Here is a 26,359-nt window from a genome sequence, read left to right as displayed (position 1 = left end):
ACACAAACAACGAAACACGAGGGAGAATCGGATGATAAAATAAAATAAAATAAAACAAACTAGAAACTAATAAAAATGCAAAAATACTTAAAATAGAGAACGAATAAGGAAAATAAGAAAATAAGCGAAATAAAGTATAAAACTAGGGAAAATATTAGAAACTAAATCTTAAGATCAGCATAAAAATACCCTAAAAGTGACATAAAAGTCACTTATCACGCGTGGGTGGTGTTGTGGTGTGTTCGTGGCTCAAATCTCCGTTGAAGGTTGATTGAAGTGTTCAGTCATAATTAACTAGCATTAGTGGAGGTTTAATCCGTGCTCGTGGACTAAGTAGAGGAATCACACGTGGGGTTCTTGTTCTCCTTATTGTTCTTGTTTGATCACTTGTGGAATCACGCTTCAAAGGTATAATTCTTACTTCTTTATGTGTTATGCATGAGATACTTGGTTTAGGTGCTTTATGAATATGATTCATATATTTCCGCAATTTAGTACCTATAATCTCCTTCAGTAGAAGCTTATGTTAGCCTATAAAACGTATGTATGAACCTTGATAGGTGAACATTTGTTTTCACTTTGGAGTAATCTTGGTTTGGTTTTTTAATTTTCAGGTACTTGACGTATTTGACAAAGAAATACTTTAAGAAGCACAATATTAGGGATTGGCTTTGTGTCATTGCTTCTAACAAGGACCGTAATGTGTACGAGTTGAGGTACTTCAATATTGTTGAGAACGAGGCTGAAGAAGAAGATTAAATTTAGAGGATCATCATTTAACTCTTATACTAGTATTAAACTTGTTTTTATTATTGTTACAATTGAGATTTCATTTAGTGGTTCTTTTAATATTAGTTATTAGTTGATTGTATATTAATTGTATACTATATTTGTATAAAAGATAAATATATCTCATTAATAGGATAAATTAGTGTGCAAAGCAATCCAGCTTTTATTGGGTTTTTATTTTTAATTAGATCACACACTATTTGTAACGGACAGATTTTAGGCCCGTTAATAATAAGTAGGTATTCGTAACGGGCAAAACATGTTCTGTTACAAATAACGCGGTTATTCGTAACGGACATTTGGGTGCCCGTTACAAATTACCCCGTTAATTGTAACAGACATTTGGTGCCCGTTACATATAACCCCGTTATTCGTAACAGGCACTTGTTTGCCCGTTACAAATAACTACTTATTTGTAACAGGCAAGTGCCTGTTACAAACAACTATTGCTATCCGTAACGGCCGCATATGTAACGACCGCATATGTAACGGTCGTTGCCCGTTACGGATGGGCTATTTTTTCCCATTGCGGATAAGCTTTTTTCCACTATTGTATGTTCACGTACTTAACAGTTATTGGATATGCAGAAGCATGCTAGGCTTTGATTCATTAATTCCAAGTAGTATCATGATAGGTACGGTTGGAATTGTGGATTGATTTAATATTGGTGATTGAATGGTGAAGTATGGATTATTTGTGGTGATTTGATGATTGGAATTAATTTTATTGCCATGTTAAATATGAACCACATTTTTATTATTGACATGATTGAGAGCATGTTTAGTTAAACTAAATGTTTAAGTTGGTTTGGAATATTGAAAGAGAATTTTATTGATGCTATGAGCATGAAAAAAGAGTTATTTAAGTGTCTGAGGACACGAGGATTAAATTACTTTTTGGTGCCTAAGTGCACTTAAGGTGTTTCCAACATCGAGGGACACGATTTTTAGCGCATTATGCGTTTAAGGTGTCTTTGGCACCGAGGCAGATTAAAAAGGGTTCAACATTAAAGATTATGTGGTCACTAATCATTCAAGAGTTAAATTGGTATACTTGGTTGCTTAAATGGTAATGATTATTGTTATTGCTATGGTTAATGAGTCGTCACCAAGTTAAATAATATGTAAATATTGTAAAGTGAAAAAGATTACGCACCAAAACTCTTGGAATGTATATACCTTGAGTATGAACATATGGGGGGAGCTATGCGACTTTAGATTTAACCATAACTTCTATTGGCAGTACAAGATGCAGTATATTTCTTTTTGTTTAATGCACATGAATTCTGCCACTTACGAGTGATTCTTTTTATACTAGCACGGCTAGCTCCCATGTTAGTACCCATTTATTGGGGTAGGTCAGGGAAATGCAATCGATGCGTAATCTAGCTAAATAAATAATAATTTAGTTTATTGAATATTCATGTTGTACGTTGTATGCTTGTAAACAAGTGCAACAAGGTAAGTTGTGTGATTGATATGATGAAAGCATGTTAGTGTGTTTCATTACGCTTATGTACTTAGCTCTGCTGAGTGCGTGTTTGCATGTGTGTTTGGCGTTGTCTTTACCTTGGCTCTACGACGACCGATTTCTAATTGTGAGTAGTGGGGACAAGTAGAGAGAAACTTTTCAGGTGATGAAACATATTCATGATGGGCATGAGTGAAGAGCAAATCATGCTTAGTTTTCATAGGAATATGATGTGTTTTATTCCATTATTATTATTTATTTATTGAGCTTGCAAACTAACGCAAAGGTTTTGGTATTTTTTGGTTTTAATAAGGGCCTATAATAATTCCAAGTTGTAGGTTGACTTTGTTTGACTTCATTTGAATTTTGTTTTACTTTACTTTTGTTGGGTTTTGACTTTGAAGTTGACTTGTTTTGAATGGTTTTAAAAATAGTCTTCCGCTATGTGTCTTTGATAATTGCCTTAGCTGTTTTCACGATGGCGGTAATGTCTTAGATTTTCTAATTCTTATTATTAAAAGAGAAAAATAGATATTTTAAAGGAAATGGATTTCTAGGGTGTTACACATACTCATGTGATTGACCGGGCATCTATATGCCCATAAATCCCATGAAACCGCGCTATCCAACCAATCTTACATGCTAATACATTTATTGAAATCATTTATATCCAATTTAATGATTTTGAACTAGAAACTTAAATAGTGTATGAATTTAGTTCACCTATGGGGTTTCATTCACCAAGTCATCAACTTAATGAGCCCATCAAATCATAATTATTATGGATAATTTATTCAATATCAAAAACCATTATTAAATAAAATAAATAATAAATTTCTGATTCAACATAAAACTGCAAGTAAAATGTATTACATAGGTATTAAGTTTTCTCAAACCAACACTAGTAGAAAATATGAAAAAGGCACCCCTAAATTGTCACCACTTCAAGGCAAACCGGTGGCAAAAAATGCAAAGATTGAAGCTGATTAAACCGGGGTAGACTTATGGCGTCGGTTCAGTTTAAACCGGTGGCAAAAATGTTTAGGCCACCGGTTTGAACCGGTGCTTTTTCAAAAAAAAAAAAACCGCCTTTAATCTATCTCCTTCCCTCTTTCTCTTTCATTTTCCTTCCCCCTCAATTCAACTTCATTGTTGCATTCGCGTAAAACCCTCAGTTATGCATTCTCCCCTTTTTCCCTCAACCACAGCCGCCACCTTCATCGGCCACCAGCATTGCCGGAGGGTCAAAAACCACATCCCTTCTCTTTCTCTCTTGCCCTTCTCTTTCCCCTTTCTTTCTCTTTTAAGTTATGAGGTCCAAAAACCACAACTGCCTCCACCAGTGCGCAGCCGCCTCCACCACTCTACAGCCGCGCCATTGCACCGCCGCTGCTTCCTCCACCACCGAGGGTCGTCCTCAATCTCTCCTCCCCTTAGCTTCTTCCACCTCCAACTAGTTTAGGGTAAGTTTTAATTTTTTTGTTAAAAATTGAACAATTATTTTGAAATATGTATTTCTATTTTTTTCAATAACATTTTGAACAATTATTGTTAAGTAAATTAAAGTTAAGGCTTGAATATAATTTTACCCTAATTATTCTTAATTTTTGGTTGTTTATTGAGAAATTTTGAATACATTATAGATTAGATATATAGTAACCTTGTTCCTTAGTTGAAAAATTTGTATGTTTAAATGGGTAATTTTAGGTTGATTTAATGAGTAATTTTAAATATAATAGAGATTAGTAAAAATGTGACTTAATTAGTTGAATTTTGGTATGTTTTAATGTGTAATTTTAGGTTGTTTTAATGGGTAATTGTGAATATATTAGAGAATTAATAACCTTGCTACTAATTAGTTGTGAATAAATTAGAGAATTGTGAATAAATTAGATGATTGTGAATACATTAGAGAATTGTAAATAATTTAGAGAATTGTGATTAAATTAGAGAATTGTGAATAAATTAGAGAAATAGTGATCTTGCCACTTGATTGGTTGTGATAAATTAGAGAATTGTGAATACATTAGAGAATTGTGAATAAATTAGAGAATTAGTGATGTTGCTAATTTTTGTTTTTTTTAATAGATTCATATGTGGATTGAAGCACTAGTTTAGCTTGAGGACTACATATTGAGCTCAAGTGGGTAGTTCATAAGTGTACATCCATTGTACTTGCTATATTGGTATGAATCATAAACTTTACTAAGCTATATTTCTTTCTATTTATCCATTTAATAAAATTTTATTCATGATATTGCAACTTGTGGATTGCTGAATTGCAAATAAATACAACAATATATAGAATTCTTGCATCATCATATGCCTAGATACCCGATTGGGACTGTTCTTGAATGTGTACTCTCACTTAGGTGGTGAATGTATGTCTTCTTTTTTATTTTAAGGAACATATTGGCTTACCATTTCCTCACTATGTTCTCTAGGTACATATGTGGTTAATTAATTATCTACATCGTGTACTTGGAGAACTAGGAGGAAATGCTGCCGGATTTTCCTTAAAATTGGAAACTTGACATACATTCACTAGTGAGAGTAGACATTAAAGGATGGGTTAGGTTGGAGTGATAAGGACCCTATGGAAACATGCATTTTTTCACTATATGAATGGTATATTCCCGATGTGTACTTAAATTTGATTTACATAAAATATGTAGCAATTACACACTATTCAGTATATGTTGCTATATATGTTCAGAGATAATTTACTAAATGGAGAAGGATCGTGGTTGGATGTATGGTAGACGAGATACTTTGGAATTTTGGAATGGGGTTCAAGAGTTTTGCGAGAGGGCTTTATCTTATCAACGCAAACTGGGTGACAAAGACCTTTATTGTCCTTGTGTTGATTGTAATAATGTGAATGTGGTCGATAGTGTTGAAATCATTAGAGATCATGTATTATTATGTCGTGGGTTTAGGCATAAATACCATGTGTGGATTTGGCACGTTGAAAGTTGAGAGTATAGTGGGGATCTTGATCGGAATGGTGTATGTGTTAGAAGTAATGAGATTCATGTGGACGAGGAATACAAGAATGATGACTATATTGTTGATAATGGTGAGGATGGAGCCGATGATGATTAAGCAGATGAGGTCGAGGATGAACACGTGGATGAGATGTTGCATGGTGTTGAAGATGGCGTGTTTGAGTTATTATCGGAGGCTTCCAAAAATCCTTTGTATCCTGGGTGCAAAAAATACTTCAAACTAACGGCCGTGCTAACACTTTTCATTATTAAGTCAAAGTATGGGTGGACGGACATTAGTTTTACTTCTTTGTTGACCGCATTAAGTGATATGTTGCCTGATGAGAATGAAATTCCTAAGTCTTACTATTATGAAAAGAAGCTCATGTGTCCCTTTGGTTTGGAGTATAAGAAGATACATGCATGTCCTAATGATTGTATTCTTTATCGAAATGAGTATGAACAATTGAAAAAGTATCCACGATGCAAGCTGTCGCGCTACAAGCGCATGAGTTGCAATCCTGGTACAGAAGGACCTCCTGCTAAGGTGTTGTGGTATCTTCCTATTATTCCAAGGTTTAAGCGTCTATTCTCAATACCAAAAGACGCTAAAAAATTGAGGTGGCATGCAGAGGGAAGAAAGAAAAACAGAATGATGAAGCATCCAGATGACTCCCCGCAATGGAAGAACATTAATTTGAAGTTTGAGAAATTTGGTGATGAAGTCAGAAATTTAAAGCTTTGGTTGTGCACGGACGGGATGAATCCATTTGGCACTCTTAGTACCTAACACAGCACATTGCCGGTACTTTTAGTGATTTATAATTTGCCTCCTTGGCTGTGCATGAAACGCAAGTATGTAATGCTTTCATTGCTAATAACTGGGCCTAGGCAACCTAGAAACGACATAGATGTCTGCCTTGCGCCGCTTATTGACGACTTGAGAAAGATGTGGGACGAAGGGGTTTCCGTTTTCGATGCTCATCAGAGAGAGATGTTTACATTGCGTGCAGCTCTTATGTGGACCATGAATAACTTTCCTTCATATGGCAACTTGTGTGGGTACAAGGTCAAAGGAAAAAAAGCATGCCCGATATGTATTGATGACACATCAAGCGTATACCTTAAGAATTCTCACAATAATGTTTACTTGCAGACTCGAAGGTTCCTTAGGCGTGATCACCCGTACCATAGGCAGAAAAAGGCTTTCGATGGGACAGTGGAAGAGGATACTGCGCCTAGACCATTGAATGGTGCTGAGATTTGTGCTCGGGTGAAAGGTATACGAACGATGTTTAGAAAATCAGAAAAAATTATGGTCTCAGCTGCTCTGTTTAAGAAAGAATCAATATTTTGGAAGCTTCCATACTGGAAAGAACATGACATTAGGCACTATCTTGATGTAATGCATATAGAGAAGAATGTGTGTGATGCTCTTTTGGGAACGCTTATGAATATCCAAGGCAAAACAAAGGACGGAAAGGGTGCACGGTTAGATTTGCAATACATGGGGATTCTTCCAGAATTGTGGGCTCAGGAAAAGGTTAGAAAGGGAAAGGAACCAGGAAAAGAAGATGAAAATGTTTCAAAAAAAGGGATGGAGAAGAGCAAAGGAAAGGGAAAGAGAAAGGCCACATATACGTCAAAGAAGAAAGTTGAGGGTAAAGGGAAGAATAAAAAGACTTTTTTACCTCCGGCTTGCTATACATTGTCAAGGGTAGAGAAACGTATGTTTTGTGCATATATGTATGGCATTAAGGTTCCATCAGGTTACTCATCTAACATGAAAAGATTTGTAACCTTGATTGGAGGATTGAAGTTGACTAGTGTGAAATCCTATGGTTGTCACATTATGATGCAAGTATTCCTACCGATTGCGATCCGTGGTATTCTACCGAAGCACGTGAGGGAAGGGATTACAAGCCTTTGTTCATTTTTCAATACAATTTGTAGCAAATTGCTTGATCCTTGTACACTAGTTGCTTTGCAAGTAGATGTAGTTGTGACTTTTTGCAAATTTGAGATGTATTTCCCACCCTCATTTTTTAACATAACGGTTCATCTGATTCTTCATTTGGTGCGTGAGATTAAGTTGTGCGGTCTAGAGTTCATGAGGTGGTGCTATCCTTTTGAAAGACACATGGGTACATTGCAAAATAAAGTACGCAACCAGGCTCACCCTGAAGGAAGTATGATGCAAGGGACCGTGGGTGAGGAGAAAAGTAACTTTGTGGCGGACTACATAGCCCTTGCTCAACCTATTGGTCTTCCTACTTCTCGACATGAAGGGAGACTTGATGGTCATGGCACAATTGGGTCGAAACGAATGTCACCTGACCGAGATCAGTTCTTACAATCACACCTTTATGTGTTGCACCATGTTTCATATTTGCACCCATATTTAGACGAGCACATGGCTAGTTTGCATGACGAATTTCCATTGAAAGGTGAAAGGGAACTTATGAAGTTTCATAATAAGAGGTTTGTCAATTGGTTTCGTGATCGAGTAATGGGTCGATTGGATGATACTTATTTGACCGATACAGTACAATGGCTTGCGTATGGTCCTAGGGATGATGTTTGTTCATTTGAGGGACATGACATAAATGGGTACACTTTTTCGATTGAGGGTCGGGATTTGAAATCTTCCTCCACCCAAAACAGTGGTGTAACGCTTGTGGCATCGTCAAGGGAGTTTGCAAGTGCTAAGGATAAATTACCTGTTGATGCAAAGTTGTCTTACTATGGTCGAATTTAAGAAATATGGGAGCTTGATTATTGTAACTTCACGGTTGCTCTTTTCAAGTGTAAGTGGGTTGATAATATCAGGCGTAATGTCAAATATGATGACTTTTCTCTTGTTGATTTTGGCCACTTGAATGATATTGCGGAACCATTTATCCTTGCATCTCAAGCTAAGCAAGTGTTCTACATAACTGACCCCGTCGATTCAAAATGGTCTATTATGCTAGCTGGCAAAAGAAGAATCCTAGGCATTGGAGATGTTGAGGATGAGGAAGAATATGATGCGTTTGATGATTCTACACCTTTCACTGTTCCTAGACTTAATGTACTAAATGACATAGACGGCGAAGCAGGTTATATGTGATCAGACCACAACGAAGGAATTTCTGATTAAGGTAGTATGATTAAAAGTTAGTAATGGTTTCATTGCAAATATAGTTTAGTTATCATATTTATAGGAGCATAAGTAGGCGAAAATGATATAAATGACATAAATGAGCTTGTATTTGACCCAAATCCTTTGTTTTGTATATAAATTGACATGTTTGTAGTTTGAAATTGCCCAAGTGTACTCATTATCATGCATATACAAGGTTATAGAACCATAAGTAGGTGAAAATGACTTAAATAAGCTTGGACTTAACCCAAGTCCTTTGTTTTGTATATAAACTAACATTTAATCATTCTAATAACTCATATTCATTACATTTAACATGTTTGTAGTTTGAAATTGCCTAAAAGTACTCATTATGATGCATATACAAGGTTATAGGACCAAAACTAGGTAAAAATGGCTTAAATGAGCTTCTACTTAACCCAAGTCCTTTGTTTTGTGTATGAACTAACATTTAATCATTCTAACAACTCGTATACATTTATATTTCACGTATTTTTATGTTTGAAATTTCATAAGAGTATTCATTTGCACTAATACTTAACTATACACTAATATTGTTTTATGTTTGTTTTGACGGGTGCTTAAATCTCATGGAGGACGATCATAACCTTGATTGTGTAGAGGACATTGAGGATGATGACTATGATGACGAGTACAATGACGAGGACAAGGATAATCCTTATGATGTGAACAAGGAGGTTGACTTGGGTGAGCTAGAGGATCAGGCTTAAGATGAGTTTGAGCGTAGGCTTGAAGAATTTGAAATTTCAGCTGAACGTGCGCCGCCTATTGAAAATACAACATGTGAGAGTGTTGTTGAGAACCCGACTCCTGAAACTCATGGCCAAGGGCAGGATCAAAACAACACATGTAGTGTAGGGGGGGGGGGTAAAGGCACTAGCTCAGAGAAAGGGTAGGGGTCCGACGACAAGTTTTAAGAAACTTAACGGTCCCATGGTCTTGGAGTATGACAACAAAGGCAACCCGGGGGCGAATGGCGTCGACAATATGCTAATCATGTTGGCATGTGTGCGCGCAAAATCCCCATTACACATGTAATGCGGCAAGTACCTCCGGGTTTGATTCAAACCTTTTGGGATGATACAAGGGTAAGTGCTTTTTGGGCACATTTAGACAATTTAAGAAACCTTCACCTTATGTTTGTTAGTAAATAGAAACTAATAATCGGTTTGTATTTGTGCTTGCAGAGGCTATTTTCTATTCCTAATGATGCTGAGAAGAGAAGGGTGTTTGAATCTTTATTAACGGAAAGATTCAGAGGCTTTAAGACAACCTTGACTAATTAATGGATGGATTTATAAGAAGATGAAATCAAAGAAGAAGAAAGCTGTCGAGGATGACCTACTCCCATGGCAAAAATGGCCGAGCGTGTCAAAAAAAGACTGGGAAGATTTCGTTATTCAAAGAAGTCAAAAGAAAGCCATTGTAAGTTTGTGTAAATCTAATGTCAATTGAATAATAGCTCGACTCTTTTTGTAGTACTGATACTAACATTTTTTTTTATGTAGGAACTTCGAGCGCAAAATACAAAAAATGCATTGCAGAAGGAGTACACCCACCGTATGGGGGCTAAGACATTTGCTGAAAAGAGACCTGAGTGGATAATAAAGGGTTTATACCCTAAACCGCTTCTAGTGCCATCGAAAGAACCCTCTAGTTCCACGGTCACTAATTTGGTGAGTCGTGCCGGTGATTTCTTTTGTTCTCTCCATACGTTTGATAAGGAAACCAGAAAATGGGTCATCAAGGGTCCGGAAACAAAAAAAAATGGAAGATAAACTTGTAAGTTCCCTATGAACTGTTGAATTTTTAGTCGCTTTTGCATCAAAATCAATATACATACCATTAACTGTATTATTGACATCCTTTTTCCTTTTGCTACAGCTTAAGCACACTCAAGAACTAGTAGAGGGCAAATTGGTCCCAAGTGTGGAGAATGACCCTTTTACCTTGGCTTTGGGAAAGCCATACCATCCTGGTCGAGTAGTATGTTCAGGAGGGTTATTGCTAGGATTTCCAAAGGTGATGGGTCCAGAATACACAAAATTGGGTCGATCTCGAGCAAGTGTTAACTCACCAGATGAGTTGGATGCCAAGGTGGCATTAATTAAGGAACAAGTACACAACGAGTTAGTAGGTGAATTCAATGCTTGGGCGAAGCAGATTAACTTACCAAGTTTGCCGTTCCCCGCGACTACATCGGTCGACTCATGTTCTTACCCACAAGGTTAAGGAGAAGGTGATAGACATGAAGGAGATGAGATAAATGGAGAAGATGTGCTACATAAGGTAGTTTCAATTGGATTAAAAGTTCTAAAATATTGAGTTACGTGAGATCTGAGGTGGCATGATTGATGAACTATTGCAGTTTGGTACTCCTACACATGCGGACTCGAGGGAGCTTGATAATCCAACACCGCATGAATATCAAAATTTACAGGTGATTTGTAACGCTCTACCGTAATGAATTTTGTTATATTATCAATGGTGTAGTAAAAGACCTATTTTGATAACTTCATTTTTTACAAGTGTAGGAAGACACCCGGTGTGGACTTCTAGCCCCGGGGCATGCAAATAGTGTAGAATTGAATTTCGTGGCGTACGGTAGTGCACAAGCAACGACCGGTGCTACGTCGAGGCCACATCATTACTCGGTTGGGATCGCTTCGGTGGTTTAAGGGTTCGAAGACATCCCACTACCTGTACTGATAGAGGAGTTTGAGATAACAAAGCTTTGGCAAGCTGTAGGTAGCTGTGTTGATTGGCCACGTGCGTGGGTGTGGTTGTTTAACGAGGTAATTTATTTATTTTGATTTTTTTAGTGTTAAATAACCATTAGGCACCCCTTAACTGCACCTCTGAAAATAAAACCGCCGGAATAGCACAACTCCTCGGCCCTCATCAACGATGCCAAGGCCGCTCCGGCCTCGGCAGTCGCTGCCTGGGCAGCTCTGGCCTCGGCAACAGCTGCCTGCCTAGGCTGCTCCACCCCAGGCAGCAGCTGGCGGGGCTGCTGCAGGCTCGGGGGGGTGGGGCTTTTAGGGAAGGAGCGGCCTTGGCGGCGGCTTTCTGGGTTACCTCGGCGGCGGCTCTCACGGCTTTTCCGACCTCGGTGAAAGCTGCACTTTTTTTTTGGGATTATTTTGAGCCATTATTTTTTTTCTTAGCTCACTCGATCGTTGAAGTTTCAGATTTCGCATGGAAGCCGAACTTCATAGAGAAAGAGGGTGGAGAAGCCTAAAAGCATTGATCAACCTAACAAGAAGGTGAGTGAACATCGGTCCAAGAGTGAACAAACGTCGAAGTTGCACTATTCGAGAGGTTCACCCATGCAACCTATTCCACTTGTTTAAGACATTGTTCTTCAATCGCTCTTTGCTGATTTGACCTTTCTTCACAACTGTGCTTGTCATTTAGTCGATCCCATGGAAGTTGGACTTCCTAAGGCAATGTTCCACTATGATGAGGATGCAGTTGCATGGATTAGCAAAGAAGATGTGATGGAATTTTTACGTGATGCAAAGCTTAACATTTCCCTCATTCAAATATTCATGAGGTACTTCAATACCCACATAATCTACACTTTTTCCAAGTTATTCAAATTTGTGGTGATTATCCTTCATTTGATTAATTATTCAATGTTCATGCACGCAGAGCACTATAGCAGCACTTAACTGAAACTAATTGTCCTTGCAAAGTTGGGTTGTTATGCCCCGAGCAACTATCCACTACAAGAATCATAGGCAACCCCCGTGACGTGTTGTATTATGTTGAACAGAGTATTAGGGAATCAGTGCGTGCGGGAGACAAGTTCATATTCGCCCCATGTTATCGAGAGTACGTCTAACCATGTCAAATTCAATCGTTTGGCCTTATTATATGTTGACTCCTAAATATTAATTTTCTAGTCTATTGTGAACTTATGTAGGGAGCATTGGAGCTTCATGGTTATTTGTAATTCCAATAACACAATCTATCACCTTGATTTAGCTCGATCATCGGAGAAGTGGCTCGTAAAGTCTATATTACAGAAGTAAATATATATAGCTACCTAGTGATGAATATCGAAACAACTAATTTATTAGTCAGACGACTAATCAAATTTGAATGTACTATATTTACTATAGTGTTATGAAGAAGCTACATTGTCGTGCTCCTCAGGGTCAAACATGGAAGTCACCATTGGTAATTTACATGATATTGTGATTATCTGAAAAATCTATGTTAGTAAATGACTGCTAATTTCCTTTGCATGTTTCACAGATGTGATTTGTTCGTCATATGCTAGTGCGCACAACAAGGAAATGGACTTTATTATGTTTTGTATGTGATGAGATTCATGCTTGACATAGTGACTCATTGTACGGACAGTAAACAGCTTGATGAGGTAAGTCCTAAAACTTAATGGAATGCTATTTTGATATGATTTCAAGCCTTAGACACATACATGTATTTAACATTGACATGTTATGAGAAAGAAATAGTTCATTTGATAAGAAAGGTAGAAAATGGGTTAAATAGAAGTCATATAAGTCATATTTGAGCCATTTTTTATTTAAATGCTCTATTGATGTTATTTCAAGCCCTAGACACCTAATATTACCCAACAATGACATGTTATGAGAAAGAAATAGTTCATTTGATAAGAAAGGTAGAAAATGGGCTAAATAGAAGTAATATAGGCCATATTTGGGCCATTTTTTGTTAATATGATATGTTGATGTGATTTCATTGCTTATACATCTAAAACTAGAAAATATTGAAATGTTATAAGAAAAAAAAGTTCTTTTGATAAGAAATGTAGGAAATGGGCAAAGTAAAGTCATATAGGCCATATTAGGGCCATTTTGAGTAAAATGCGTCTTAAACCTTAATAAAATGTTCTTTTGATTCATTTTTAAGTCTTAGACACATAAAAATAGGTAACATTGAAATGTTATGAGAAAGAAATAGTTCATTTGATAAGAAAGGTAGAAAATGGGCTAAATAGAGGTCATATAGGCCATATTTGGGCCTTTTTTTTTTTCTTAATATGCTCTTTTGATGTGATTTCTTTCCTTATACACCTAAAACTATATAATATTGACATGTTATGAGATGAAAATATTTCATTTGATAAGAAATTTAAGAAATGGCCAAAGTAAAGTCATATAGGCCATATTTGGGCCATTTTGAGTAAAATGTGTCTTAAACCCTAACAAAATGCTCTTTTGATTCAATTTTAAGCCTTAGTTAGAAGTGGAAAATATAGGTCGTTATCTACCTCTCCCTATAGCCAAACCTATTTTGTAAACACTCGACCAATCTAATACAAGTATGTGGTAAGTCAAGGGTCAAACCCAAAGGAATGAGTAGGAACTATGCTATAGTCTACTGTCAAGCTAATTCGAAGAATATAAATGGTTGTAGTTGGTAACTTAGATATCAAGAAGATAGACTAATCGAAGAATTCAATCAATATGCTAAATAGTAGGGATATAGGTTCCACATGCAAGCTCAATAATTATGCTAATTGATAGATCACTCAATTGATTAAAACATTACAAGAGACAAACAATAGTTGCAATCAAAGGAATCCAAAGGCTATCTCCTATAAGCCAAGCTAGGGTTCACTATGAATGGCTAACAAGGAGAATCACAATCAAATGCAATCAATTAAATAAATTCTCAAATAAAGGGTTCATGTCATTGAAATTTGCAATGCAATCTAGATTAATCTTATAGGTTGATCACTCCTAGTCTAATTAATTACATGCACAGCTATGTCAACCAATTTAATTGTAACAATTCAATCAATCAATGATCATCAACTAGCAAAAATCATCAATCAAGCATGCTTCCCCTTCTCACTAGCAACTAATCTACTCATTAACCATGGTGAAATTGAAAGACAAATCCAATTCAATCACAAACATATTCATTTCAAGCTTAATCAAAAGAAAAATCAATCAATTAACAAATTCTCAAACCTAAATCAAAATCCAAATCAAACATTCAAGAATTAAGGAAATTGCAATAAACGTAAATTCAAAGGAAATAAATCTCACAAACTTTCTTTGATATGAAGAAGAAATCCAAACTTGATTGAAGCAATGTTGTAATACAAATCAAAATCCAAGAATTTCTATATCTACTTTCTCTCTAACTTCTCTATAGTTTCTCAATCTGAAAACTAAGCAAATGAAATATTATCTAAAATTTAACCTTCAAAAGGAATTACAAGAGTATTTATAGACAAAGAAGAAAATCTGACCGGTCGCGCCCTCTCAAAGAAAATCCCGCTGGCGCGGAGAAATGGGTACGGAACTCATAACTAACTCCGCGGGCAATCTAGCAACACCAGCGCCTGCGGGTACTGTAGCCCGCACCCGCAATGAAGACTCCCGCGCCCGCGGCTAAGGGCGCAGAAGATGCCCTGCTCCCAAGTGTAAACAGGGGGTCGCGGTCTCTCTTAAAGAAGCGGTCTCTCCAGAACCTCCGTGCTCGCGGCTAGACCGCGGCCAGGGCGCGGAGAGTACCTAAAAAAAATCCTCAATTTGTTGCACTTTATCCGTGCCCGCGACCTTCAAGACCCACGCCCGCGGCATTAGAAAAATGTTGTGCGCCCTCTCCGTGCCCTCTCCAAGCCCTCTCCAAGGAGCTTGCTTCTTCTTTGGTTAGCCCTTTTTGCTATTCTTCATCCCTTTGCAAAGCTAACTCCTTAAGCACCTAAAAAAGTAACCAAAGAGAGAAAATAGAAGAGAAAAAGAGCCATATAAAAGGGAAACACGAAGAAAACCACATAAAGGAAAGTAAAACACGAAGAAAAAAGAAATAGAGAAACTAAAGAAGAAAAGACCAAAATGATAAAAGAAAACTATGAAAAATAGGGTGAAAACATCCTAAAAGACTTCCCTATGAGTGCCATAAATGACAGTCATCACTTAAACACATAAAACTAGGTAACCTTGAAATGTTATGAGAAAGAAATAGTTCATTTGATAAGAAAGGTAGAAAATGGGTTAAATAAAAGTCATATAGGCCATATTTGGGCCATTTTTTTAATATACTCTTTTGATGTGATTTCTAACCCCATACAGTTAAAACTAGATAATATTGACATGATATGAGAAAGAAATATTTCATTTGATAAGATGTAGGAAATGCGCAAAGAAGAAGTCATATAGGCCATATGTGAGCCTTTTTTTTGTAAATATGCTCTTTTGACGTTATTTCTTTCCTTATACACCTAAAACTAGCTAATATTGACATATTATGAGATAAAAAAAAGTTCATTTTATAAGAAATGTAGGAAATGGGCAAAGTAAAGTCATATAGGCCATATTTGGACCATTTTGAGTAAAATGCGTCTTAAACCATAATAAAATGCTTTTTTGATTCAATTTTAAGCCTTAAACACATAAAACTAGGTAACATTGAAATATTATGAGAAAGAAATAGTTCATTTGATAAGAAAGGTAGAAAATGGGCTAAATAGAAGTCATATAGGCCATATTTGAGTTGTTTTTTTTATTAATATGCTCTTTTGATGTGATTTCTAACCTTATACACTTAAAACTAGATAATATTGACATGTTATGAGAAAGAAATAATTTATTTGAAAAGAAATGTAGAAAACGGGCAAAGTAGAAATCATATATCCCATTTTTAGGCCTTTTTTTTTTGTTAATATGCTATTTTGATGTGATTTCTTTCCTTATACACTTAAAACTAGATAATATTGACATTTTATGAAATAAAAAAAGTTCATTTGATAAGAAATGTAGGAAATGGGCAAAGTAAAGTCATATAGGCCATATTTAGGCCATTTTGAGTAAAATGCGTCTTAAACCTTAATAAAATGCTATGTTGATTCAATTTTAAGGCTAAGACACATAAAACTAGGTAACATCAAAATGTTAAGAGAAAGAAATAGTTCATTTGATAAGAAAGGTAGAAAATTGGCTAAATAGAAGTCATATAGGCCATATTTAGGACATTTTTTTGTTAAAATGCTCTTTTGATGTGATTTCTAACCTTATACACTAAAAATAGATAATATTGACATTTTATGAGAAAGAAATAGTTCATTTGACAAGAAAGGTAGAAAATGGGCTAAATAGAAGTCATATAGGCCATATATGGGACTTTTTTTTCATTAAAATGCTCTTTTGACGTGATTTATAACCTTATACACTTAAAACTAGATAATATTGACATGTTATGAGAAAGAAATAGTTCATTTGTTAAGAAATGTAGGAAATGGGCAAAGTTGAAGTCATATAGGCCATATTTTGTCCATTTTGGGTAAAATGCGTCTTAAACCTTAAAAAAATGTTCTTTTGATTCAATTTTAAGCTTTAAACACATAAAATTAGGTAACATTGACATGTTATGAGAAAGAAATTTTTCATTTGATAAAAAATGTAAGAAATGGGCTAAATAGAAGTCATATAGGCCATATTTGGGATTTTTTTTTTTTTAATATGCTCTTTTGATGTGATTTCTAACCTTATACACTTAATATTGACATGTTATGAGAAAGAAACAATTCATTTGAAAAACAATGTAGGAAATCGGCAAAGTAGAAGTGATATAAGCCATATTTGGGCCATTTTGGGTAAGATGCATCTTAAACCTTAATAAAATGCTCTTTTGATTCAATTTTAAGCTTTAGACACATAAAACTAGGTAACATTAAAATCCTATGAGAAAGAAATAGTTTATTTGATAAGAAAGGTAGAAAATGGGCTAAATAAAAGTCAAATAGGCCATATTTGGGCCATTTTTTGTTAACATGATCTTTTTGATGTGATTTCTAACCTTATACACTTATAACTAGATAATATTGACATGTTATGAGAAAGAAATAGTTCATTTGATCAGAAATGTTGGAAATGGGCAAAGTAGAAGTCATATAGGCCATATTTGGTCCTTTTTTAGTAAAATGTGTTTTAAACCTTAATAAAATGTTCTTTTGATTCAATTTTAAGCTTTAGACACATAAAACTAGGTAACATTGACATGTTATGAGAAAGAAATAGTTCATTTGATAAGAAATGTAAGAAATGGGCTATATAGAAGTCATATAGGCCATATTTGGGCCATTTTTTTTTAATATGCTCTTTTGATGTGATTTCTAACCTTATGCACTTAATATTGACATGTTATAAGAAAAAAATAGTTCATTTGAAAAACAATGTAGGAAATGGGCAAAGTATAAGTCAAAGCTATATTTGGGCCATTTTTGAGTAAAATGCATCTTAAACCTTAATAAAATATTCTTTTTAATTCAATTTTAAGCCTTGGACACATAAAACTAGGTTACATTGATATGTTATGAGAAAGAAATAGTTAATTTAATAGGAAAAGTAGGAAATAGGCTAAATAGAAGTCATATAGGCCATATTTTGGCCAATTTTTTTGTTAATATGATCTTTTGATGTAATTTTATAACCTTATACTCTTAAAACTAGATAATATTGACATGTTATCAGAAAGAAATAGTTCATTTGAAAAGAATTGTAGAAAATGGGCAAAGTAGAAGTCATATAGGCCATATTTGGGCCATTTTGGGTAAGATGCATCTTAAACATTAATAAAATGCTCTTTTGATTCAATTTTAAGCTTTAGACACATAAAACTAGGTAACATTGAAATCCTATGAGAAAGAAATAGTTTATTTGATAAGAAAGGTAGAAAATGGGCTAAATAAAAGTCAAATAGGCCATATTTGGGCCATTTTTTGTTAACATTATCTTTTTGATGTGATTTCTAACCTTATACACTTATAACTAGATAATATTGACATGTTATGAGAAAGATATAGTTCATTTGAAAAGAAATGTAGGAAATGGGAAAAGTAGAAGTCATATAGGCCATATTTGGGCCATTTTGAGTTAAATGCGTCTTAATTCATAAGAAAATGTTCTTTTGATTCAATTTTATGCCTTAGACACATAAACTTAGGTAAAATTGACATGTTATGAGAAAGAAAAGTTCCTTTGATAAGAAATGTTTTGGAAATGGTCTAAATAGAAGTCATTTAGGTCATATTTGGGCCATTATGAGTAAAATGCGTCTTAAAACTTAATAAAATGCTCTATTGATGTGATTTCATGCCTTAGACACCTAATATTACCCAATATTGACATGTTATAAGAAATAAATGGTTCATTTGATAAGAAATGTAGAAAATGGGCAAAGTAGAAGTCATATAAGCCATTTTTGATAAAATACATATTGTTTAGCCTATTTTATTAATTCTAACATAATTTTTTTGTAATTCTAGTTTTGCAAGGTACAAAAGGATGGTCCGTTGACAATCAAGGACTTGAATGAAGTTCGAGACATGTTGGCGTCTTTTATCACCTTTAACATGTAAATGTCATTTTTAGTGTAAATTTATGTTAACTTTTTAACTATATTATTATTCATTAATTACTTACTATCCTTTGTATATGTTTAACACTTTTTTATTGTATTTTATTTGGGAATATTTATATCTATATATGAATTGTTGTTTTTAATATTATTTGTATCTTATTATAATATTATTATTATTGGTAATTATAATAATAATATAATTAGTTATTTTTGTTAATATAATTGCTTGAATTACAGGCCTGAAAACAGGTTATTATTGCCAGAATTACAAGGTGTTTTTGTTTAATATTATTGCAAGAAAACAGGAAAAAAAATTATACCGAAATGGCACCGGTTAACCGGTGCCAAAAATGGATGGCACCAAAAAAAAAATTCGTAGGGTTATTTTTGGCACCGGTTAACCGGTGGCCAAAATAAATAAAGGCATCGGTTAACCGGTGCCAAATACGGTTTATACCACTAGTTTTAAACCGGTGGCAATGTAGGGAGGTATTGGCACCCCCCACGTTGTGACCGGTTCAAACCTGTGCCTTAGGCCGTGTATGAACCGGTGCCAATTAGCATTATTCTACTAGTGCAAATACAACTTAAATTACATCACTTGCTTCAATCCAATTGCCCTAGTATGAGTCTCATGCTTGGGCTGTGGAAGGGGTTTATTAAGCGAATTAGCAATGTTCACATCTGCATGAACTTTGCACATCTTGACATTTAGTCTGCCAATGATCTCTCGAATGAGGTGATAATTCCTGTCAACGTGTTTGGATTTGAAATGTGACCTTGGATCCTTTGATTGAGCAACAACGCCATTGTTGTCGCAATACAATTTAATTCCTCCTTGAGCGCTTGGTACAATGTCTAGGTCAATAAGGAACATCTTGATCCAAACTACTTCCTTAGCTGCTTCAACTACAATCAAATAATCAGATTCTATCGTAGAGTGTGCGACAGTGCTTTGCTTTGAACTCTTCTAGCTCATTACTCCTCCATTCAGACAAAAAATGTATCCTGACTGGGATTTGAAGTCATCTCTGTATGTTAGGAAACTCGCATACGTAAAGCCCTTGACAACCAACTCATTTTTCATCTCCATACACTGGAAACATTTATTTAGTCCTTCTCAAGTAGTTAAGGATGTTCTTGTCAGCTGTCCATTGTGCTTCATCAAGATTTTCCTTACACCTGCTACACATACTTAGAGCACATGCAACATCTGACCTCGTACATATCGTGGCACACATTATGGAACCTGTTGCAGAAGCATAAGGTATACTAGCCATATGTCTCAACTCTTCTGGCTTTTGATGACACTGAGCATTTGAGGGCATTGGTCAAAAGAATGAACTAATTATCTCTATAATAGTAATCCTTGATATATCTAGTAATTTCACTTGACAAAGACATAATTCCTTCAGTAGGGGGGTTTCGGGTGGTTGGGAGGGATTTTTCAATCTAGGGTTTTGGGTAGGAAGAAGGTGTCGTGCAAGGGAGGAAAGGGAGGGTTGGAATCGTCGACAACCAACGAAGGAGTGGATAGATGACGGCGGCGGCACAAAGGAGGGACTATGCACTAGCCCGCCAGTAGTAGGAGGCTAGCTAGTGGGTGGAGGAAGGGTGGGTTTTTCTTTTTACATATAAAGTTATTTAATTTTTAATTAACAATTAATTAAAAAATTTAAACATTAACCTATCAGCTGTGCCCTGTGGCATAATTAACCCTTATGGCTAACGACGTTTATCGTCAATAGTCATTAAGGACATTTAGTGATATTTTTGTGAACCTTAGGGGTGTATGGGGAATTTGAAATGTTTCTTGGGTATATGATGAATAAGAAAATTACTCATGGGTATACGACAAAAAACTGGAAATAAAAAAAAAGAAAAAAAACAAAGCCTCCTAAAGTTTGAGAAAATACAAATTGATCTTTATTCTCAACTTAAAATCCATATCAAAGGAGTACTCTAGACTAAGGATGACAATTCTAAATGGATATTTGCAAAGCCAATCAACCCTATATAAATAAATGGACGAAAATGCGCGTTAAATGAAAGAAGGGCAGGTGACGGATCAGATCGGATTCGGGTGGGTCTCTGTTTCACCAGTCACCCGATCTGTTATATGTTTATCACCCGTATGCATATAATTTTTTTTTTCTAAATTTTTTTAACTTATATATTGTACTGTGGATGTATAGTTCTTCCAAAATAATTTCTAAGAATTTTTTATTTTATATGATAAATATAAAGCCGCCCAATATAATATGTACTGCATATGTAAGTTGGCTATAGTTTGGAATTGAAACCTAATGGTTTACTATCTAAGTTAAAAATTGGGTATAAGGTTTTTATTTTTTCATATAAATAATGTATTAGATAGTTAGAGTAGGATTATAATTATCACCCTCTAAGCATCCGATCCACCCGTAGATGAGTGATGGATTGGATGCAGGTGATGGGTTCTGTGGGTGATATGTCGATTTGGTTGGGCGGATGGTGGATGTGGGTAAAGTTTCATCCGAGTTGAATTCCCTCCGTTGTCATTCTTACTTTGGACATTGTCTTCATTTTAGAAAGGTAAAAATTGTCTATTGATGTTGGCTGACATGAATATTGCTCTATGTAACCAAGGTCATAAATTACCCACAAACCAACTGCGTCTAAACCAACGTGTGATCAACATTATCAATCCCACAAATCAATAAGCAACAACATCTATATAGCTCTTCAATTGCAGATGTCTAATTGAGCATTTCAAAGAAAAAATACCATTAAAAGAGATCCTCCATTAAAGCTTCTTCTTCCATATCATTCTTTCCCGACCTCCACCATTTTTAGCACTATCTAAGCTTATTTGTAACTTCATTGGAAGGCATGGTCACCCCAATCCTTTGGGGTTAACCATGCCCTTATTTTCATCCTTTATTCATAGTGTTTTCTTTTTATTTGACGGCATGATAAGTGCATAATTATAGTCGTCTTATTATATTGAGATGTTGTGTATGTTTATTAATATAGACACTAGCAGAAAAAGAGCTATCTAAAACAAATAAAAATGGGTTTTTTGTAACCAACATTGGGCGTTACTACTGTAGGGATTACACATAGTCAAATTAATTAAGGATTTATGTCTTCGTCAAGTGCAATTACTAGATATATATAATGGATCAAATTATGGATATAATTAAGTTTGTTCTTTCGGGTCGTCATTGTCTGTTGCTAGAGGTGATCAATGGTCTTTGGGTTAGTCAAATAGTGTAAAGCCTAATAGAATGGATCCTATAAGGTCACACAAAAAGGTGTTGGATTGAACAAAAGAAAGAAGCCCATTATTTGGCCTCATGGAGTGGCCAACCATATGGATTTGAAGAGGAAATAGTTTGGACTCTAATTATACATATGATGTATAAATAGAGGCTTTGCCTAGGGTTTGACACAACACAATTAGAAGTTAATTGAAAATAGACTTGCTAGCAACAAAACCCTAAAGCCTCACACACATACTCTCTCCTCATCCCTCACGTTCGCACACGCAGGTGGCGCGTGTGGTGCATGGTGGTGGTCGTGGTGTTTGTGGTCGGTTTTCTCCTCCCTTCTCCGTAGAAAGTGGTTTGAAGTGTCGTGCCTAACTACCTAGAAGTAGTGGAGGTATAATCCTATCCTGTGGACTAAGTAGAGGAGCATCTTCAACCTTTAGACTAACCACGTTACAACCCTTAAAAAGACCTTTTTGAGGTATACACACACTTGTGCGAGGTTCGGCTAGTGCTACGTTTGGCATGATTCCTAACGGAAACGTAGGCAACCTCACATTGAGGTGCGACCGTAATTAACATGCATTCATATTCACATTCACATTCACACATCATGATCATATCAAGGGATCCCCCATGCTCATTCCTATTTACTTAGAGCTAGACTTGGGGGCTTGATCCTTATATCATTAGCTTACCCAGCCTAAGAGTCACCATTATTTGACTCTTTTCATTATATTTTCCACACACTTAGCCCTTGCGGCCTAACTTTAGTGTCACTATCAACGCTTGGGGCTCTATTATATCCCTACTTGACAATCAATCACTTGTGGAAATCATGCATCAAAGGTATGTATTATGTGATACTTTGTGTGTTATGGTTGTATATCCTGTTTTTGTGCGAACGAATATGATTCGTGAAATTCCGCATTATAGTACCTAAAACCTACAGTTAATTCGTAATTAACTAACTAACATTGTTAGTCACAAACGAATACATATTTGTATCGAACATTTCAATTGTCTGTTACAAATAGGTAAATAATGATAAGGAACAGTTGATATTCTAGTTACAAATTGGTAACTATTTGTAGCTAACATAACAATCGTTAGTTACAAATACGTACCTATTTGTAATGGACATATAATGTGTTGAAATGTTGTTTCTGGATCAAATATCTTGAAAGCACTCTGTTTCAATGGTAAAAATAAAGGGAAATAAATAAAGAATATGATGTATGTAGCTTTTAATTGGGACCTGATGAAGTGTGGTTCTTAGTGACGAAAATCTCGGTTGAGAGTAGCTAAACCCGCCAAAGGAGGAATCATTTTACCGCCTAAGTTTCCCTCCAATTTATTTTTCTCCCCTCTTCTTTTTAATTGGATCTGCTATGTTGTCAACATTTGATTGATAATGCACAAGATGTCATTGTAAAATTAGTGTATATGTATACTTTCCGTCCCTTTTTAGTTTGTAATTATATGCACCAAACAAAATAAATCAATTAGTTGACAAACACTTATCATTAATTTTAAGGAATTTAGGGAGTAAATTGTTGGGGTTTGGTGAGTCCGACTCACCGCGAAAACAAACCCGAAAACAAGACCGCACTAGAAATAAATAAAACCATAAACATAATTAAATTAAACACAAGATTAAGATAAAAGGATTACCTTTTGTAGCGTTCTTCGCCCGACCGAATCGACTCTTACTTGAAAGCTTAGCTCCAAAAACACGAGAGCCTCCGACGGAGATCCACCCGCAAAAACGACTACCGACTTTTAGGTCCGTTGCCTCGAGGTTAGCGAGGCCCGACAAAAACCCGAGTATTATATGAGTTTAAGGGTTTTTGCAAATGCAATGCCCTATTGAACTCCTACTCAAGCAAAGAATTATCAAGCCACGCTTTGGCTATATATAAGGAAGGATAGCTTGTGAATTCCAATCATCTTTCAATGTGGGACTTTTTCACAAAAAGATCCTACATGGAACGATTGATGAATTCAACCCTTAGTTAAATAAACCAAGGAACAAGTAACCAGTGTCACATGGTTAGGTGAGGACCACCTTCCCACTTGGTCCCCAAGGCAATTCACATGCATTGTGAGCTAACCATGTGTCACCCAACCTTGAATCCCAAGTTGGGTTCGGTTGGGCCACTTTCTTTTGGCAAGTGACAATGACCCATCACCCGGGTCCACGGCCCTTGCCACATGCGCTGCCATCGTGGCACGCTACCACGTGGCACGTTGCCACTTGGTGACGTGGCTGCCAACGTGGCGGCTATCACTTGGCGGCTGCCAATATGGCTGCCACGTGCACTGCCACATGTCGTTTTGCCATGTGTGCTATCACGTGGCATGCTCCTATTTGGAAAGCTTTCCTAGCCTTTCGTGTGGCTAGGAATTTACTTGTTACTTGAAGCATTTTCCTGTCTTGCCAAATCCTAAATTTTGGCTTGACATTTGAGATTCTCCGACGCTTGATTTTGACGCTCCAAGCTCGAATTTCCGACGTCTAAATATAAATTACTCGGGTGACTCATTAATTTCTTCCGAATTAATTCGCTGAGTCGGTTCGTTAATTGCTTGGGTGTGACCTGAAGGGTTCAGTCAAGATTAAGCTATAATATTAATTATACATTAATATTACTGATCGGAAGCGGCCTCCACCTAGGCATTCCGATCACTAGACCTTACTGAATATATTAGCTTTCAAATAATTCTGAACCCACTATCAAAATAATACACTTGTCCGAAGGACACCATTCCTTTCAATCTCCTACTTGTACTTCCAAACAAGTGTGCTTTTAGTGTATAACCCTTTTCCCATGTCGCTTAATGTCTCTTCATGAACTATAAGGCAAGATTATTTTGTTATCCTTATTACGTCCTGAAGTGCTTGATTCCGAGTCTGACTGTTAATAAACAGATGATTCAAAAATCCATCCGAGCACGGCCATGCATTTTTACAGTCTCGCTCTACGAGAGGCCTTGTAAACAACAAAGACATCTTCCCTAATTTTAATCGGGGGACATTTCTAGTCTTGTAATGTAACTTGTCTTACTATGAGGACCTAGCCGCCCGAGTGATGCCGTTATAATCCCTTGTTACAGCAGACGTTTAACAATCATCAAAGCGGGATATTAATCAAACAAGAAAGCTCACAATACTCATGGTCAAGGAAAAAGGTTCTGATAGCAATAATGAGAAGTATACTTATGACGATTTTTAATCTTTTAACGTATTCTCATAGGTCGATCCATTATGGTTCTAAACCAATACCTGTGCAAATGATTCATGAAAATCATGTCCTTGTAGCACATGAAACGGTGCTATAAATCAAACTACAGACTAATCTCAACTAGTCATTAATCGTCCATCGTTTAAATGACCTCGATTAGGGATATATTTTTATTATAATACTCATTGTTCACTTAATAGGTGTTTCCTTACCAAGATTGGTCTTGATACCCTATTTTGAATATTCCAAGAATTAAATGGACTCATTATTTAATTCTAAACCACAATTAAATAGAATGGAGTGATAAAATTGCATGAAATTTTAAATTACTCAGAAACCAGAATGGTTCATCTTATGATAAATGGTTTTTCCAAATGTTTTAAGAGTATCACTCTTTATAAAACATCTATAGAAATCACACCAATATCCAATATGCTTGATTTCTTTCATGCAAGTGTGAATGTTGTTGTTCACTTATTGCATAGGTTTAGTTATAACTACTTTGCTAATTTTAGCATCTTCATTACTGATCACTTTCATAATAAGATGATAAAATTTGAGAGTGTTATGGATTATATGTGATTTAGGATTTATTGTCCAAGTGATGGCTCCTACTCATTTTCATGATTGAGACCTTCAACTTGACAACCGACAATCATTAATGTTCAACAGCAAACTTTCCATAGAACATCTTCTTTATTATCGCCATTAAGACAACAATATTCTCAACATATATTTTAGTAGACTTCCTGATGATACTTTGCTTGGGTTTCACTCCAAACGGATCACAATGATTTGGGATACCCTAATCACTTATCATGGAACTTTTCCTTAAATTCCTGCACATTACACATGGATGCACGTCCATGTTACCATTCTTAAGCCACGACTTATTGTTAGCTCGTCCTTATAAAAGGCTTCCTTGTTAACGATCTAATCCTTGTTGAGGTTTGTGCTTGCAAAATCAATTCTCAAATTGTATTTGTTTCCATTAGTCAAGAACTCATATTGTTACTTATCCAAGTACTTTGGATGTTCTTGGCCACAATCTAATAATCTATTACATAGATTCTGGTTGATTGGTACTA

Source organism: Chenopodium album, chromosome 4 (assembly GCF_948465745.1).
Source record: "Chenopodium album chromosome 4, dcCheAlbu1.1, whole genome shotgun sequence".
NCBI classification, from domain to species: domain Eukaryota; kingdom Viridiplantae; phylum Streptophyta; class Magnoliopsida; order Caryophyllales; family Amaranthaceae; genus Chenopodium; species Chenopodium album.
This window is presented reverse-complemented; position numbering follows the sequence as displayed.